We start from the raw sequence: 12,644 nt of genomic DNA, 5'->3' as shown, positions 1-12,644 counted from the left end.
AAAAGCAGTGTCAGATTTTATGGTGGCCGAAATAAAGTTGGCAAATTATTAGCTAATTATCTTAAGATCAAAGAGCAGCGATTCAAGATAGACTCCTTGACTAGCTCACATGGAGTTCCTCTGTTTAAAGATATGGATATCTTGGATACATTTACCACATTCTAGAAAGCTTTATATACTCCTGAATCCCAAGTGCAATCTGCCCACATTGACTCCTAGCTCCAGAATACTCCTAACCCCATTACTGCAAACATAGACTTCAATTCTTTAGAAAAAAAGATACCTCCCTGTTGACAAAAAAATTCCACAAGCGCCTACATTATTATGCAAGGGGAAGTTGCCCAGTCCGGATGGCTTTACTGTGGAGTTCTTTCTTTCCTTCGCTCATTATTTTACTCCACCCATTAAAATTGTTCAAATTTTTTTCCACATTTGGTTACACTTCAGGTTCATTTCAAGAAGCCTCAATATGTCTTATACATAAAGATGGCAAATATCCTGCTCACTGCAAAAACTATAGACCTATCTCTCGACTAAATGTGGATTATAACTTATTTGCAAAAATCTTAGCATCTAACATTGAAGCCTAGCTTCCACTAACTTTTTTGTAAGGAACTGTTAGACCCGGGATCCCTGGTTGGCTGAGGTAGGCACCTTAGGCCAAATAGGGACTCGCGAATCCACGTCAGGGAAAGGAAGGACACCTTCTTAGATAGCCCCCGCTCACCCCCTTGGTAGCTTGGCACGAGCAGCCAGGCTTATCTTCAAGGCAAATGTGTAAAGTATTTGCAACCACGCTCACAGCAACCCAATGATGACACCACAAATAGACTCCACACGAGTTTCATCAAAAATGAGTATAAATGTATATAAAAAGATATACAATAAGACCACACAATATAAATCCAACATATGCATATTTGAAATATTCCTCCTGGCCTGTTATTATGTCTTTAGTGATTCACACCTGGCTCATTAATCTGAATGAAAAAGAAGAAAATGACCAAATAACTAGACGAAGACGAACCTAGATCTTCTACAACACTGGTAAATTATGTTTACACGTCCCTAATGTTGTATAATTGAGCTCTACATTTATCATGTGCTTACTAATGTGCACACATGTCATTAGGTAGTCTCTTCTGACTGAAATTGAGCGGCAACTACGTCATACTGTTGGACATTTGCCATATCACCTACAATTAGGTGAGTTGTTGGGAAAATTCTTATCTTCCCTGTTTCTATACCTTTAACACAGCAAAGAAACTGATCTATATATATTTATTTTATGTAGGTTGTTATACACCTCCCATGTCCTGAAGAAGACCCGCTATGACTGTATAGAACAACTGGTGGTATAGGGTCGAAACGTTGACGGTTCCACAGTCCCGTACTAATTGGAACTCCTTGTATACACGAAAAATTAGGACCGGTGCCTTACAAGGGTTACTATCTATCCAGAATTCAGCTGAGGACTTTTTTTGCAAAAAATCTTTGCAAAACTTTCTGTGTATTTTATTGATAATCACATACATATATTGTAAATATTCACATTTTCACTATCACACCAAGTCACCTTATTCACTTTGTCACTGCGTCGCTTTCTTGTAAATATTATTGTATATACAGCCTTTTTGATTTTTTGTACATACCCAAAGGAGTTGATGAATGATTTGAAATTCACTTGAAATACAAAAAATAAATTATTACGTTTTTTGAATTATTATTCATCGTTTAGGATTAATTGTTTGCTAGATCATCGTTTGCTGTGTGTTTTGTTTAATTGATCTATTCCAATTGTAAATAATTTTTTCTCCCTACGGAACCATTGTTCTTATATACTGTTATTAGGCCAGCCAGCCCTTGTCAGTTCTGGTGATATTAATGAGCACTTCTAAACGTTCCACCGCAGTTCTAATACAATGCTATGCAGTTTGTAATGCTAGAATCAGGCACTTTGCAATGTAACAATAATGCAACTCATAATGCTAGAATCAGGCACTTTGCAAGGTAAAAATAATGCAATACGTAACGCTAGAATCAGGCACTTTGCAATATAAAAATAATGCAATACGTAAGGCTGGAATCATGCACTTTGCAATGTAAAAATAATGCAATGCGGTATCCGCTAATCAGGTAGTTCATTATGCAGAAACAATGCAATGCGTAATTCACTAATCAGGTAGTTCGTTATGCAGAAAAAATGCAATGTGTAATACGCTAATCAGTTAGTTCTTTATGCAGAAACAATGCAATGCGTATCATGGTTCCTCAGGCGGTCTCTCCACCGCTCGTACTACTTTCAGTCAGGCTCTGTCAACAGTTGCCCCCCACACCGGTATGATGTAAACAATGAGTACAGCTTGGCACTCCGGCCCCGGTACTGCCACACCTCTGGCAAGTACATGCTGCAATATGAGCTTAAGCAGAGGCTCAAGCTGCAGGAAAGAGAGAGGTCGAGAGTGTCTCCCTCCGAACCCGCCCCCGCCCCAGGCGTTCACACGTTACCTGGGGGGCGTGACCTCACTCTCCTCTTTCCGCAACTCGGGCCTCCGATGCAATCTTCATGGATTCCGGGCAGTGGCACTCGGACCCTCCCTCGAGGAAGTTGGCTCACGGTCCCTCTTTGACAATGGCGGGCTCTGGCCGGCGACCCAGCTCCTCTGGGGCTGCTGGTCCAGGCTGCTGACACTACTAAGATCTCAGCCTGCCACAGGGTACACACACACTGCGTCACTGAGACTCTCCTTAACTTTGGGTGCACGATCACAGGGCACTCCTCACAAAGGACTCAGGCTGCACGAAGCACACGCACACATCATCGCTGAGACTCACTTTAACTCCAGGTGCACTATAACAAGGCAATCATCACGAAGGTCTCACGCTGCACAAGGCACACGTACACAGCGTCGTTGAGACTCACTTGGATTCCGGGTGCACGATAACACGGCAAACCTCACGAAGGTCTCACGCTGCACAAAGCACATGCACACAATGTCGTTGAGACTCACTTGGATTCCGGTGCACACGATGATAAGGCAATCCTCACAAAGGGCTCAGGCTGCAAAAAACACATTCACACAGTGTCGCTGAGACTCTCCTGGAAACCTTTGTGTTCCTGAGTGTTCGCAACAGGGAGCCAGCACAACTCGGGCCATTGGGGAAAAGTTACTTCAGGACACAGCACAGCAAAGTCCTTTCAAGCAGGGGGACACAGCACACCATCCCTTCAGCCTTTCCTTGGTTAAAACAGCAAACTGCACGCCAGCCCCAGAACACACAGCAAGGGTCAGTCCTTTCCTTTAGTCTCCTCAGTTGTTTCTTCCTTGGCAAAGGTTCCTCTTGACCACTAAGTAGCTTCAGTCTTGTTCACTCTTGATCAAGCCATCATTCCAAAGTTCAGGGGTTTCAGCTCTCATAGTTATACCCCTCAATGGCTTTGAAGTACTTTATGTTCAAACCAGTTCTGGGTGCCTCCCTGCCAGTGACACCTTCTTCCTTTGATTAGTGGGGGTCTGGATTCTCAATCGCTCAGCAGGAGATGGGACAATTGTTTTATGGCAGCAACCAAGGCCTCTTCACCTCCAGGGGCTACTACTCCCCCAACACTCTTGATGCAGGTCAGCCTGTTGCTGTCTCGCCTCCTCCCCTGGGTCAAGACATTCCCCAGATCCTATTGCTTTCAAATCCAGACAGTCAATCCACGACCAGGCAGAGACTCACAGAAATGTTAGAGCACAAAAACCCAGCCACTTCTAAAAGAGTGGCTTCTAAACATATAATGTAATAAAACCACCTTCATATAAAGATGTGCTATTACCTTGTGAGTTCAGGCACACTAAACTTCACCTCTCCATCTTAAGCCTTTGGGAAGATAGGCTGGAAAGCATATTACACATCTTTCCCAGTCTATCCTATGGGCAAGATGGCCTTTCAACAGTGAAAATGAAAAGGAGAATATTTCACTGTCAGGCAAGTGGGTGCACATGTCAGAACAACATGGCAGTTTAACAAACTGTGCGCAGGCACTGCACTGGCAGGCCTGAGTTCCCTTTTTAAGGCTACTTGTGTGGGTGGCACAATTAGTGCTGCAGGCCCATTAGTAGCAGTTGCATTACCAGTCCTGGCACACATAGTGTGGCACTTTACTAGGGACTTTACTAGTAAGGCAAACATACCAATCATGGACAACCAATTACCATTAAACTTCACAAAGGGAGCACTTGCACTTTGACACTGATCAGCAGTGGCAAAGTGTCCAAAGCATCTAAGTTGGCAACACCAAGTCAGAATAATGTCTAGGGGGAAACTAAAACGTTTAGGGAACTTTAGCCAAAAAGGGCCAAGTCCAACAGGAACAATCAGGCTTTATAAAAGGATGAATAGCATCTGATAATACTCTTTTATTTTTTTTATTGTTTTAAGTAAAGCTCCTCTTCTTCAATCCCCACTTCCAGCAATAACCATTGTTGATGAAAAGGCTTTCAATAGTATAAATTGGGAATTTATGCTAAAATCTCTATTTTGTCATGGCTTTGGTCCTAAAGTTGCTGCCATAATCTTGCTTTCATATTATTCCCCTAAAGCTTCAGTGTTATTTAATTATATGCTCTCCTCGTAATTTCCCCTTTACTGTGGAATTCGCCAAAGACATCCTCTTTCCCCATTTTTATTTGTTTTAGCACTTAAACCTTTCCTTTCTCATATTAGAGAGAACACGTTTTCCATATGGTGCCCAATCCTTAAAATTAGAAGCTTCTGCTGATGACGTTCTTTTTTTAATTTCACGTTCTTTTTTTTGTTTCTCATCATGAGCTGTCTTTTCTGGCAATAATCACAGAAATTATTTCCTTCTGTAAGGTTTCAGGCTATAAAGTGAATATGAATAAGACTGAAATACTTCAGTTTAATAAATATGTAACTAAACAGTCCTTGAGTAACTCTTCTTTTAAGTGGGCACCTTCAAAAATAAAATATCTAGGCTTCTGGTTTACACACTCTGTTCAGAACTCTGTTGCTCTCAACTACAAGGAATGCATTACTCATATTGAAAACTTAATTTCAGCATAAAATCCGTTATTTTTGTCTTGGTAGGGACGTTTAGACTTCACTAAAATTATGTTTTCCCGCTCTTACTATATATTATTTCTATGACCCCAATGAGTGTTCCCAAAGTTCCTTTTAAAAGACCACGTGTATACTCTCTAAATTTTTGGGGGGAAATAAAAAAGCTAGGATCTCTCTTTCCTTACTCCAAAAACCTAACCTAGAAGGAGGGCTTAACTTTCCATATTTTAGTCGCTTTTGTATTGGGTCAAGCTTCACTTTGAATTTAGATGTCTAATTCTCCTTTCCATCCTCCTTGGCTAGATATCAAGAAGAAATTAGTTTACCCCTTTACCCCTCAGGAGATTCTTTCCTTATCTTCTAAATCTTCTCTTACTTCCTCTCCCCTTTTTTTACTCATTTGCTCCGGTCAATAGATCCTCCTGCTACTCCCTCCCGGACTACCTTCTTAATAAACTTGTTAAAACACAAACCAGATTTATCGTTTGGAAATCATGGAAAGATAAAGGTATTACGTAAATTTCACAGTTATTTGAAGGGGATGCATCTATTTATTTTCTCCACTTTGGGTACATATTTCACTGTCCACAATCCTTTCAGGTTCACTTTTCGCTGCTTCCTAATTCTATTCTAGATGTTTTTTTCACTTTACAGGACAATCTACCCTCCGTAACTTGAAATTTGGCGCTGTATAGACTCCTCCCATCTTGTCCTAAAGCTTCCATAATTGCTAAGTTTCTTTTACCAACAAATTCCGTGTGAATCAAGTCCAAGACTGAACTCCTCTCGGGGCATGATTTAGGGATTGCTTGGAATATTACATTTTGGAATAAGATATGACTTCATATTTATAAAATCTCCAGGTCAGTTAGCAAAACTCAAACAATATTTTGTATTTATCAAAGACTTTACAGGACTCCAATTAATTGTTTTAAGTTCTATACTGACAAATCAACCTAATGTTGGTATTGTCTTGTGATTCTCCTAATAGTGATACTATGTATATGTTATTTTGGTGTCCTAATACAATATCATTTTGGCATAGTGTTTGGACCCAAATTACCCAGGTTTTTCAAGTTCTATTAAACTTTACTATTCTTAATCTCTGTTTAGGGACTTTAATGCGTTTCCTCTCTTCTTTCCTACACCAAAACTACTTGATGTATTTTTTTCACTAGGCTTTCAACAAATAACTATTAATTTAATCTATAATCTCGTGCAAGACTTGGTGGGACTCTCTCGGTCACAATCGCAAATTGGATCTTACTTGCATATCTTCCTGTTTCTTTTTACATAATAGAGACACTTTAAGGTTGCCATTGACTACCTTCCTTCAAAACAGGGTTAATGATGTTTCTACAACTTCCTGCACTAGCTTTGAAAATTAGAGTATTTATCTCTCTGTCTTTCCTATAATTATTACATATTGATCAATGTTGGCTTAATGTCTATACTATATCTAATTTATATTTGCTAATTGTACAGGTTGTGGGAACTTTAGTCATGGTTGACAAATTTACAGTTCCTTTACCTTGTTTTCTCCCCCCACTTTACCTTCCCTGCCTTGTTTTCTCCCCCCACTTTACCTTCCCTGCCTCCCCTTTCAAAAATTCTAAAAAAGCTTTTTTTTAAATCCCATATGATGTATATTATGTAAGAATTCTAGATATTATTATGTTTCTATCTCCCCCACTTTACCTTCCCTGCCTCCCCTTTCAAAAATTCTAAAAAAAGCTTTTTTTTTTAAATCCCATATGATGTATATTATGTAACAATTCTAGATATTATTATGTTTCTATCTTATTGTTCAATATTAATGCACTTGTTGGTAAATAAAGCTTTTTAAATTCACAAATTGGGAGTTATATGTTTGAACTTTATACACCTCACACACACAAAAACAACAACAAAAAACAGGCGCTCATCTCTGCGCTGAGCAAGAACGGCTTATAGAAGGCACACTAGCATACAATGCCAAAAACTATACAGAGCACAAAACAATGAGAATCACAGGGTTAAATAAAAAGATACCAGGATATGGATTATAAAAGAGAGGATGCAAACGCTTAGCACAAAATACTAAGCACCAAAAGAATTAAAAAAAATCACTTAAAACAGAAAATCACTTAAAACAGAATGAAAATAACTATTTATAAAAAATAAAGGTATGAAACAATGTGTATATATATATACACAGAGAGAGAGAGAGAGAGAGAGAGAGAGAAAGAGAGAGAGGAGTTCACACATGCACTCGGGTGAGTGCAGCAATGATTTCAAACCACTGTGCTGTCTTTCACCGATGCTGAACCAGCTTAAAACTGAATTGCAGTTAGAGACCTCCTCTCTCAAAGGAGGATGCCGCATGTTGATGATCTGGGTGTTCACATGAACATCCATCTCACCTCCTAAGAGGCACCCACAGAGTAGGCCCTGAGGGCCACTTCCCAGGTGGTATGCAGTTTGTGTGTCTTCTGTGATGTTCCCTGCCCCAGTGCCTGTGTTAATAAAATGGTGCAGGTGCCCGGGCAAAAGTATTCCCTCACCTACATGTGGAACACCCCAGTGCAAGTGAGTTAACTCCATCATGTTATCAGACAGGATGGAAATGTGCATCTGCACAATGTGCATCACAGAACGTGCCGAGTTAGGGAGCTACCCCAAGTTACAAAAAAAAGGTGCAAATACCTCTTTTGCCCCAGGGGACTTCCTATTTTGTGGACTCCCGAGAATCTTTCGGAACTACCCTTGTGGAGACTGCTACATCTGTCACCTTTCTGAACCAATGAAAGATACTGACATTGGTCTACCCCAAAAATGGCAATTACACAGTCACACCAATAGCCAAGGGTGTATTTAACGAGAAACATCCAATACAACACAGTCATTACAAAGACCTACCTTTACAATGCAACTGTTACAATGCAACTGCCTTTACATTGCATGCCATTACAAAGCATGCCATTACAAAGCATGTCACTACAAAGCATGCCATTACAACGCATTCTAAGGTAAGCAATGGAGATTTTCCCTACTGCTGCACTCACTGGAGTGGGAATAGTAATGTTTACCACTAAACTATCCAACACTTAGTAGTTTTTACCCCTACACTGTCCAACACTAACCCTACTGTTGCACTCACTGGAGCGGGAATAGTAATTTTTACCCCTACACTATCCAACACTTACGCTACTGTTGCCCTAAAAGTATTATGCATTGTAAGAGTATGCGTTGTAATTGAATGCATTGTAACTGTAGTTTTAAAAAAATGCGTTGTAATGGCATGCGTTGTAAAATCATGAAATGTAATGGTAGTTGCGATGTAAAGACAGCATTGTAAAGGCATGCATTGTAATTGCATGCGTTGTAACATCATATATTCATAGTTCACTGCTTAAGCTGGGATGATAGGGGGCAGGTTAAATTGTTTTATGGCCGGTCTTAACTTTAATCTCGAGCTTGTAGGTCATCTCAAGTTGAGAGAAAGTAATACATTCCGCAATAATAAACTACAATAACACAGCTGTGGGGTGGGGATCAAAAGAAAATCTATATGTGGCCTAGAATGGTGAGAGAGAGAAAGAACAATTATTAAAATGGCACAGAAAAAGTGAGTTAGAGGCAAGTAGAGTGAGACAACATAAAGGAAAGAAATTAAAATACAAATAATGAGAGAAGGAAAAAGAAGCATGAAGGAAAGAGTGCACAAAAGAACACAGGAAATCAGGAAAAAGATGTAAAAGAAGAAAAAGGAAGGAACAAAAGAAAGAAGGATGGAAAAAAGAAAAGACAGGAACAACAAAATAAATAAGAAACATTGAAAGAAAAGAACAAGGAGAGCAGAAAAATATATTGAAATAAAGAAGAAATGGGAAATGAAGGAATGGGAGACTGAAGACAAGAAGTGAAAAAGAATAACAAATCAAATAAAAAGAAAAAATGTGCAAAGGAACGACATGAACATGATAAGAATAAAGGAATATGAAGAAAGATACAAAACTAAGCTAGGAAAAGGTCAGATGGAATGAGAGGGGAATATACAGAAGGAGAGAAAGATGAAAAGACGAAATGAAATATGCATAAAAACAAAGGGAAGATAATGGAGAGAAGGAAGGGAAAAAGCATGAATAGAAAGCAATAAAATGGAAAAGATGAATGAGAAAAATAAGCCAGTACTGGAAATGTGTCGTTTTTGGCCATATTCCTTTAAAATCTTTCTTTAATATTAATAATTTTGCACCATTTTCTGCACGTTGTTCCCAGGAATACAATTCCTATGGCACTTCATAATAAGGGCAGGGAACCCACATTTTACTTGTATATTTATTGCTATAAATGGGTCAACGTGGGGGGTATTTTTTTTCTGGCTACTCCCTTACTAACTGCAACACCAATGATTGTGTATACTTAATCCAATGACCATTCAACTTGAAATATATAGGCATGCCTAAAGTACCAACGAAAACCTGTATCAATGAGCCCAGGACATAGCTACCAAGTTTCCCAGGTCCATGCGAGATGCACCAGTTCAGGTTTTTGATTTAAATTGTGGGACTTGTAGTCTAGTTTTATAATGCAATAAGCAAGACTACAAGTCCCAGAATTCAAAGAAAAAACCCAGACAGGAGCAGCATATCTCGCATTGACCTGGGAACCTTGGCAGGGCTGCCAGGCGCACAATCCATGCCAACAAGCAGCGACTAAGCTAACAAACCCCTAGATCTGAACAAAATCATTCTCCCAATTATATGAAGTGGCTAATTCTAGAACAAGCATTGGCATAGCCAATAAGTCTCGCTTTTGGGACCTTATAAATATTTAGTTATGCAGCAGAATATCCTTGGTGCAACAACACCAACTGTTGCATGGCTAAACATTTATAAGGTCCCAAATGCAAGACCTATTGGCTATGCCAATGCTTGTTTGTTGTTAATTGTGCCCTGCATGAGGTTGTAAGACTAGCACACACTGCTACCTAGAACAGCACTTGGACGTCCGGAGAAAGAGAGATTGGGAAGATAAACAGGGAGGCGGTATCCGCTCCCACTGCAGCCCGGGCCACACTCAGAGGAAGGAAGCTGAAAGCGCTTGTAATTTCTTCCTGAATCCTGAAAACCGTAACTTTTCTATCTTATATTAACCTAAAATACCTCTTATTAGCAACGTTTCTTTAAGTTTTCTTTCACAGCTATTGATTACTGACATGGCTTAACACTTTGATGCACACCTGGGTCACGCCAATTCACATTCCCAAATGAATAAATAAAAAGAGACATGAAGGCTGAGAAGGGGCTACAGAAAGAAGGAGATTGATACAAGATATATCTAGGAAAATAGAGAAAATTCGAGAGAAGAGTGTGAGAAAATGGGAAATAAAACGAGTGAAAAAAACCTGAGAGATGCGAAGGGCGAATTGCGGGAGAGGGGAGAGAAAAAGAGCGCATCGAAAGAAGACAGATGAAGGGACAGAGATGGAGAGATAGATAAGAACACAGAATGGGTGCATAAATGAGTAGAGGGAAATTAAGGAGAAGAAGATAGAAAGGAAATACAAGAAAAGAGATGGAGTGTGACAAACAGGGAGCACGAAAGGGAAAAGGAGAGTGAGTGAAAGCGGAATTTAGCCTTAGAAGAAGGAAATGGTGACCTTTATGTAGAACCATAGAAAGGAAGGCAGATTAAGGGGGCGTCAAGAAAAAGAGAGAGCGGGGAGTCGCGGCTGAAGGAAATAGATTGGGAACAATCTGATAAGAAATGTGTGGCTATCAAGTGCGAAGAAGAAATGATGAAAGGCGGCAGGTATCGTCTCCCTCATCTAATTGCCTGCAGTGAAGCCTCAACCACAATATGCTTTGTTAATTGCTTGCATTGTCGCTGTCCTCCGCGGCGGAGGGGTCCCGGGCGAAGCCTCCCATCTGCCTCCTTTGATTTGGAAAAGTTCAGATTAAAAGGAAGAGCAGAGGGAAGTGTCTTGTTGATTTCTTCCCCTCCCAGCTGTGTTTACCCCGTCCCTGGAGAGGCCGGCGGGGCCTTGCCTGCATCTTGAAAGGAGGGCCCACAAATAGCACCCAGCCCTGTCAAGACACTCTTTTGTTGCGTTTCTTGGAATTGAAAACTGGTCGTTAAGGCATGAAACAAAGACAAAAACTGAGAAAGAAGGCAAGAGCAAGCCAAACAGCAGCGGTCGGTATGACAAAGAGAGGCACATGTCGGTTTTTAAATGGAAGAAGTGCCTTCCCATTGGGATATTTTGTTGTCAAATTCTTACTTTGAGATATTGTTAAACAAGAATTGGAAAGTAAAAGCGATCGCGCGTGTTTGCATACACACGCGGCCGACTCGGCCGTGAAAGTAAAAGCGATCACGCGTTTGTACGTGTGCGCTCATTCAGCTCTTTTTCAAAGCACATACTCGTGTCTTATAGTTTTTAGGTCTCGCCTACGCAGTGCGCATGCACTGCATAGGAGACCTTTAGCCGTTGTGCAGCACTTATTCAAAGCACATACTCGTGTTTGTGGCACGCCGCTGCGCACTCCCGCAAGCTGTATGCCGCCACAAGCACGAGTATGTGCTTTGAATAAGAGCTGCACAACGGCTAAAGGTCTCCTATGCAGTGCATGCGCACTGCGTAGGCGAGACCTAAAAACTATAAGACAGGCCAGATATGCAAGAAAGTACATAATATGCAAGAAAGCACATAATTAAAGACTACGCTGCCTCTTCAAACAGCCAACTGATAAAAGTGGCTTAAATGATGTGATAGCTTGGACTCTATTAGAGAAAATGACTGAACACTTTTGATGAACAATCCCCTTTACTCCCTATTATAGAGAGGATGATTGTTCATTCTTATGAATGCCCCTGTGCGATGACCTTAAACCAAAAAATGTAAAACTAGTGAGTAGAGGAGTATTGAGCTGGCATGACTCTTTTACTGCAATTAATTTTCCCCAGACAATGCCACAGAGGAACTTTTGAATACGCTGTAAACCATAGTAAATTCCTCCAGACAAAATCCCGAAATTGCCTTACTTCACTACCTAGCACTTAAACAATAGGGACTACTACATTAATTGTAAGAGCAAACACACATACATGCACACACATTGTCATGGCCTCACAATTCTACTGAGCTATCAGTGGAGTTATCAACCAATGGGTATATTACATACTGGCATAATCTATAGCATACCTATTACATCATCAATACCCTACAGGATAATACACTCCCTTACAAACACTAAAGAATAATTCCTCTTCCAAGATGGAGTACACTAAACACAACAGAAGTCCATCATGCGCCACCACACATCAATCAAAGGTGACAAGAATTACTGCCTTTCAAGATGGCACCCAACAAACATGACGCATCCCAACCTTGTGTCACATCACTTCTGTTACATGGGCGGATCAGCATTAGCCACTGATTTAAACCGCACTCTCCCAATTTCAGAGAGTATTAATGGGGCTAGGCTGATGGTAACACTCCTCCAGGACGGAAGTAAGTTCCTACAGCTAACAAGCATTGGCAAAGCCACTAGGCCTCACCCATGCAAGAGCTATTGGCTTTGGCAATATGT

General features: G+C 40.4%; 1 protein-coding gene across 4 annotated transcripts in view; it reads right to left on the bottom strand.

The window, feature by feature from the left end:
- Positions 1-12,644, bottom strand: part of LOC146780087 (uncharacterized) — a 145,569-nt gene that overhangs the window by 53,280 nt on the left and 79,645 nt on the right. The window lies entirely within an intron of this gene.

This window comes from Triturus cristatus, chromosome 12 (genome assembly GCF_964204655.1).
Source record: "Triturus cristatus chromosome 12, aTriCri1.1, whole genome shotgun sequence".
Classification (NCBI taxonomy): domain Eukaryota; kingdom Metazoa; phylum Chordata; class Amphibia; order Caudata; family Salamandridae; genus Triturus; species Triturus cristatus.
Note: the sequence above shows the minus strand (reverse complement) of the source record. Positions and strands in the feature narration are given on the sequence as shown.